Below are 6,000 nucleotides of genomic sequence, written 5' to 3'. Positions count from 1 at the left end.
TTGGATCATCAACAGATGAGATTAGGCCTACCCAATGGAACTTCTCTGCTACGAATTTCTGTGGAGGAGTTGTAAGGTTTTACCCTTATAATTGAGATTTAACCATTTTAATTGAGTGATCAAGGAAGTGTCCTAGGAGCTGAGTGATGGCCCAGCTTTAAGTCCTTGATGATGATTCATGCGAGACATTTGAATTTGGCATGCTCCTAGCGGGCTATTAAATGATCAGTGAGCCTTCAGTTAAGGCCAGGTTTTTATTTGACGTGAAAGCAACACCCCCCATAAAAACCTAAGTGGATCAACTCGTTAGGTCGTACTCACTTTTGTACGATAGGGTAATTAAGTTTTGATCACATCTTTTGAGGTATGACGTGTGGGGTCTCGTCAAAGCTTATGATTTGGATTGCAGACAAGGCAGCTTGGGTTTCGTGGCTGGTAATTTTTGTATGTGGATATGACGAGTTGCGTCTGATAGATGTTAGATAAGGCTTAAAGGCACGGCAGAATATATTATCGTTGAGAAGTTACAGAGTGGAAGGGAAGTTTCATGGTTTTCAAGAAACACCCCCTATGGGGGAGAAAAAAAGCTGAAACTGAAAACTCGGGTGACATATTATAAACCCTTGTTAGCTTAGCATTCAATAATTTATTTAAATTGAAGATTTCACTAGACTGTCAGCCTCGAATTCAGTTGAAGTCAGAGTTGGAGTCGTAATGGTGTGCAACCTCTCTATGACTGTCAAAACAACAGGTGCAGTGCCTCTGCCAATTCGGCGTTTGATTCTTGACGCGATCACCAGCAGCAACAACAACCCAGCTGCTACGTTACTTACTGCCCGCACCATCAGCATTTCTTTGATCTTGTCATACTGTCGTTCCTATAAGAATATTTCCCCCACAGTTTCTTCGGCCCAGGGCCGAGACAGAGGAAGTGCATTGGCAGCAGAGAGGTAGTGAAGTCATGAAGACCCAACAACTCTGACCCAAATGCCGACCAGCTGTAGTGGGCAACATTACCAATACCACACCATACATTTTACCAGAAAGATATGACAAACACTTTAGAAATAATAGACCACCTTGACATACATGAAAATGACGTCAATATCAAAACACACAATGTGGACTGCTTCTATGACATATATTGATGATCATTCATACATTGATTTTCGAAGCTTTTATACCTGTGCTGCAAAAATTTTCTGTTCGTCAAACTGGGGTATTTTCAAAATCTTAGAATTTTCTGTTCTGCCTGCTTATAAATTTTTGCCAGCAGTTGATAACAGCTGATAAACTAATAAACTAAATGACTAGATAAGAGAGAATTTACAAGAAACCATCGTCATTTAACTTTTGGAGACCTGGAGGCCCCCTTCTCCTTGACAGTTTTTGTGTCGATGCAAAAGCACTATATCAACTTGGGCTGTTTCGAGTGCACACAAGTTTTCTGTGCAACTCAACAGTTTTTGCATCAAAAGTGATGTCTTATTACAAGAGTTTCATCAGGATTTTGGGTGTTGGCAAAGAAGTGCTTTGGAATTCAGATCCGGGGTGCTATCAGCTTCATTTTACCATAATCATTTCAATTTTTTCAAGCATGGCCTTACGTGGCTTGTGAACTATTTCACCAAGCCATGTTTTGCTAACTATCTCAGAAATGAACCGAAAGACTAGATATGGTGAGCGTCAGCCTTCACTCTTGGTCAATAACATCCATATCTTCTGGAGCACCTCATTCCGGATATATATAGCGCTTGGCACTTCAAAGTAGGCCTATCTCTTGAACAGTCAGTGGTCACATGATGAGTGTCCCGAAAGGTCTTTCCATGCGAGTGACATAAACCTACATCAGTCTTGATTCATGCCTTTCATTAGAGAGATACATGAGATAAACAAAAAAAATTTCAATTTCTTGCGGCTGGGATAGTTTAAACAGAATAGCTAGAGAGGTAAGTCAGACAGGAGCAATATGTCTATCGTTTATGCCATTTTACACCAGGGTGATCTATGTAAATCGCACATTGAATTAAATAGGCTTCCTTCCACTTGACAGTCTCGAGGTGGCCCCCAAAAAACAATCCAATGATGAAGTCATTCACAAAAATGCTAACCCCTCTATCTCCTACACCCACAACTGGAAAAACAAAAGAACTGGGTTTCTAAGGTCAGGTAGGCGTACTCTATCCCACAATACATTAAGTTATTTGTAGCTTGCATGTTGAATAAGTCGCTCAGATCCCGGACGAAGTTTACAACGCTTTTTTGGGCCAACTGATAAATGGGTGTCAATCCATTTGATGGGGGGGGGGGGATGATTGTAATGTGTTATTCAAATGTATACCAGCACAGCCCCCCCCCCCATTCAGATAGTTTAGGGGCCGCGTGCGCGTTCCAGTTTTCTAGGGGACGGGGGTCATTTTGTGTTAAAATCTAGGGTGTCAAATCCCCGAGAAAATGAGAAAAGGGGGTACCTTTTCAGAAAGAGTTCTTGCAACTCGTTAAAAGGGTTGTTTTTCATGAAAATGTGTGACACTTTACTCATTTTAGCTTGTTTTCAGTATAAAAACTCATAAATAATGGAGATGACATGATATAAATGGGTTAAAAAGTCCCCGAGAAAGGGGGTCAAAATTTAGATGGCAATCCCCTAGAAAGGGGGAGGTCATTTTAGAATATTGGTACGAGCAGCGCCCCCCCCCCTAAATTTGCTGAGTGGGGGGGGGGGGGGGGGGGGGGGGCACTGCATGCTGGACATCTTTTTGAATCATTTAAATTTTCGTATGTGCAGTGCAAATGGTGAAAATGGATGAAAGAATGCAATAAGTAATGAAAGCAGTCAAATAATACATGAATTACTTAAGAGTGAGACAGAGTTGGTGAGAGTATAAGAGATGACATTGTGTGTCATTTGATACTTATTGAAGTTTTTATGGTTATAAAGCTTTTCTCATTAGAAAACCAAAATTTGCCGGTATTTAAGGCGAGCCACATTATTTTCAACCATTGGATTTCAGCCATAGGTGACCTGAAGTAACATTTTATAATTTTCGTTTAGACAGCTGGGAATCTGGTTTGCTGTGTTTTATGAAAGAATTATAGATCCTGCTAAGCATGTTGATTAAGTTTGTGGTCATAAGATTTGCATGGCCTACGGGGGGGGGGAGTTAAGGGGTTAGGCTACAAGGTGTTAATTTTCTCAACTTTTTCTGTCTCTTTGCCAAAAAATTCCAAATTCCAGGAAAATGCTGGAAACCTGCTAAATTAATTATAATACATCTGACTTCAACCTATCAAATTTCAGGATATACCTATCCAGATAAAGACATCTTCCCCACCACCATCCGCAAGTGGAGCACGATAATCATCTGCCGTGTGGTCCAGTTCATCATCTGACAACAAGGCATAATCAGCATAGATTGACGAGGAAGCTGTTCTGACATCGAGTAAGTCTAAGGCTGAACAGGTTCCATCATGGAAATGCACACATAGAAATGTGCGTGATGTGCAGGTTATATTATTCACAGTGCCGAATAAAATAATTTCAGACAGTGCAATTGGGTCTCGTTAGGGAGCTTTTCCCGAATGTACGCGATGATGACGTGCCCCATTAACAGGACGTAACATCTATTTTAAAATGCGTTTCCAAAGTGAATGCATGAGGACAACCCATTTGTGTCGTATGTCACAGGAAACGCCCGATTCCCCTGATTCTGCAGGATGTTTTTCTTTAAATAAATCATAAGCGTCACATTTGCTCCTAGCTCTGTTCACCATCCCAAATGGCAATATTGCCAATTGGGCCGGACAATCACAGAAAACCCCAAATATTATACATTTCTTTTTGTATAATTCTTACAGAGACCATTCTCCCGTGAAAGACAGTTGCTTATGCTACACAAAAAAAAATAAAATTGAGGGTCAACCATTGAACTTTTGAGATATGTTGAATTTTGCACAAATCAGCGAAAAACGCACCAACTGGCACTGGACGGCATTTCAACAGGCACATCTCGAGTTCAGTGTACACATACGTCGGCAACAACAGTAAATGCGTAGTTTCTTGTTAGCCGCCTATTGAGTAGCGCTCGAGGTTTCAGAAACTCCAAAAATAGCATCGCAAAGCGAGCATAACCCCTCAGCCTATTAAGGTTGAAGGTGAGATAATGGTGAAGTTGGCTTAGTGGAGTGGCTAGTTTGCGTATGGAAATTAAAATTGTGGAAGAGACAAGACCACTAATGAATATTCATAGGTTGGAGGGTCCAGGCCTATCTATTAGACGAGTGCATGTTTTTTACTCTCAAGTACATATTTGGAGAGGTATTGAAAAAATATTTGTTGTGGCAAGTCTACAGATATAAAGAAATTATTTGATGAAAAAATTAATTTCGAATTTTGCTAATTTGGTAATAGGGGGCGTGTTTTGAGTTTTTTCTGCCAGTTGGCTGAAAAGAGTGGAAATATCAAAGTCTGTCTAATTTGTCGATTAAAAAAAAATTTCATCTAAATTTCAGATTCACAACACCACGCGTTCTTTGATGCGTCGCGGTCAAACATTGACAATTTAACTGCTAAAAGGCTTAAAAAATCAATTGTGGTCTTGTCTCTATTTACACTACATTTTGGGTCAATATAGTGAAAAATTTGAATGTGCTCAAATCACTCTAATTCATTTAGAATATTGTATTGCTGATGATTTAAGGTCAAAACAAGCTAAAATAATGAGAAAAAAACTTAATTTGACCCAAATAAGAGTCAACCTAACCCCGGTCTAAGTTCGGTTTCATTTTTACAAGTCTTGTTGTGTTGCCATTCATTTTGTAATTTCTTTGAAACTACTTAGGCCTTGATTCTGAAAGTTGTTCCCTAAGCAGCAAAGATATTCCTAAATCACATCCTAAAGTTTCAGCTCCATAGCTTGCTTATTCTGGCCAGGGCAGGTCTTTGAATTTGGTGCTGTTGGGTGCAAAATCATGACTTTTTGTCGATTTTGTCCTCTTTCGTCGCTTTGGCACAGTTGTACCACTCTTTGAAATGTCTCTCATTTCTCCAAAAATGTCCAGATATGACTTTCCTTTGTTGGAGAGTTGTGGGATGTCATGTACATTAGTTTGAAAAAAATCGCAAAATGTTAACCCCTGAAATGTACCTTCATTGAGACAAGACCACTAATGAATATTCATAGGTTGGAGGGTCCAGGCCTATCTATTAGACGAGTGCATGTTTTTTACTCTCAAGTACATATTTGGAGAGGTATTGAAAAAATATTTGTTGTGGCAAGTCTACAGATATAAAGAAATTATTTGATGAAAAAATTAATTTCGAATTTTGCTAATTTGGTAATAGGGGGCGTGTTTTGAGTTTTTTCTGCCAGTTGGCTGAAAAGAGTGGAAATATCAAAGTCTGTCTAATTTGTCGATTAAAAAAAAATTTCCGTGGTCAATCACCATTTTATTTTTCACCATTTACTTGCCCGACTGTCCGGAATAACATAATCTAAATTTCAGATTCACAACACCACGCGTTCTTTGATGCGTCGCGGTCAAACATTGACAATTTAACTGCTAAAAGGCTTAAAAAATCAATTGTGGTCTTGTCTCGGAAACCTATTTTGAGTATGCGAGCGTGGCGGCCATATTGAATTTCGAATCGCGCTGATTTTCGAAAGGAACCTTCCCCTTACAAAACTGCATTAGGCCTACGCCCACTAAAAATTGATTCCATCCTCTAAGCCGTTCTCCTCGAAATTGACGGAAACCGATTTCAAGCACGTTGCCCTGGTGAGCATATTGAGAATCAGAACGAGCTGGTTTTCGAAAGCAACCCTCCTCTAGTCACGCTCAACGTACATACCAAAAACGAATTTGATCGGACGAACGTTCTCCTCGAAATTGACGGAAACCTATTTCAAGCACGCCGCCCTGGTGACCATATTGAGAATCAAAATGAGCCGGTTTTCGAAAGAAACCTTCCTCTAGTCGCCCCCAACGTACATACCAAAA

This window comes from Lineus longissimus, chromosome 16, assembly GCF_910592395.1.
Source record: "Lineus longissimus chromosome 16, tnLinLong1.2, whole genome shotgun sequence".
Classification (NCBI taxonomy): domain Eukaryota; kingdom Metazoa; phylum Nemertea; class Pilidiophora; order Heteronemertea; family Lineidae; genus Lineus; species Lineus longissimus.
This window is presented reverse-complemented; position numbering follows the sequence as displayed.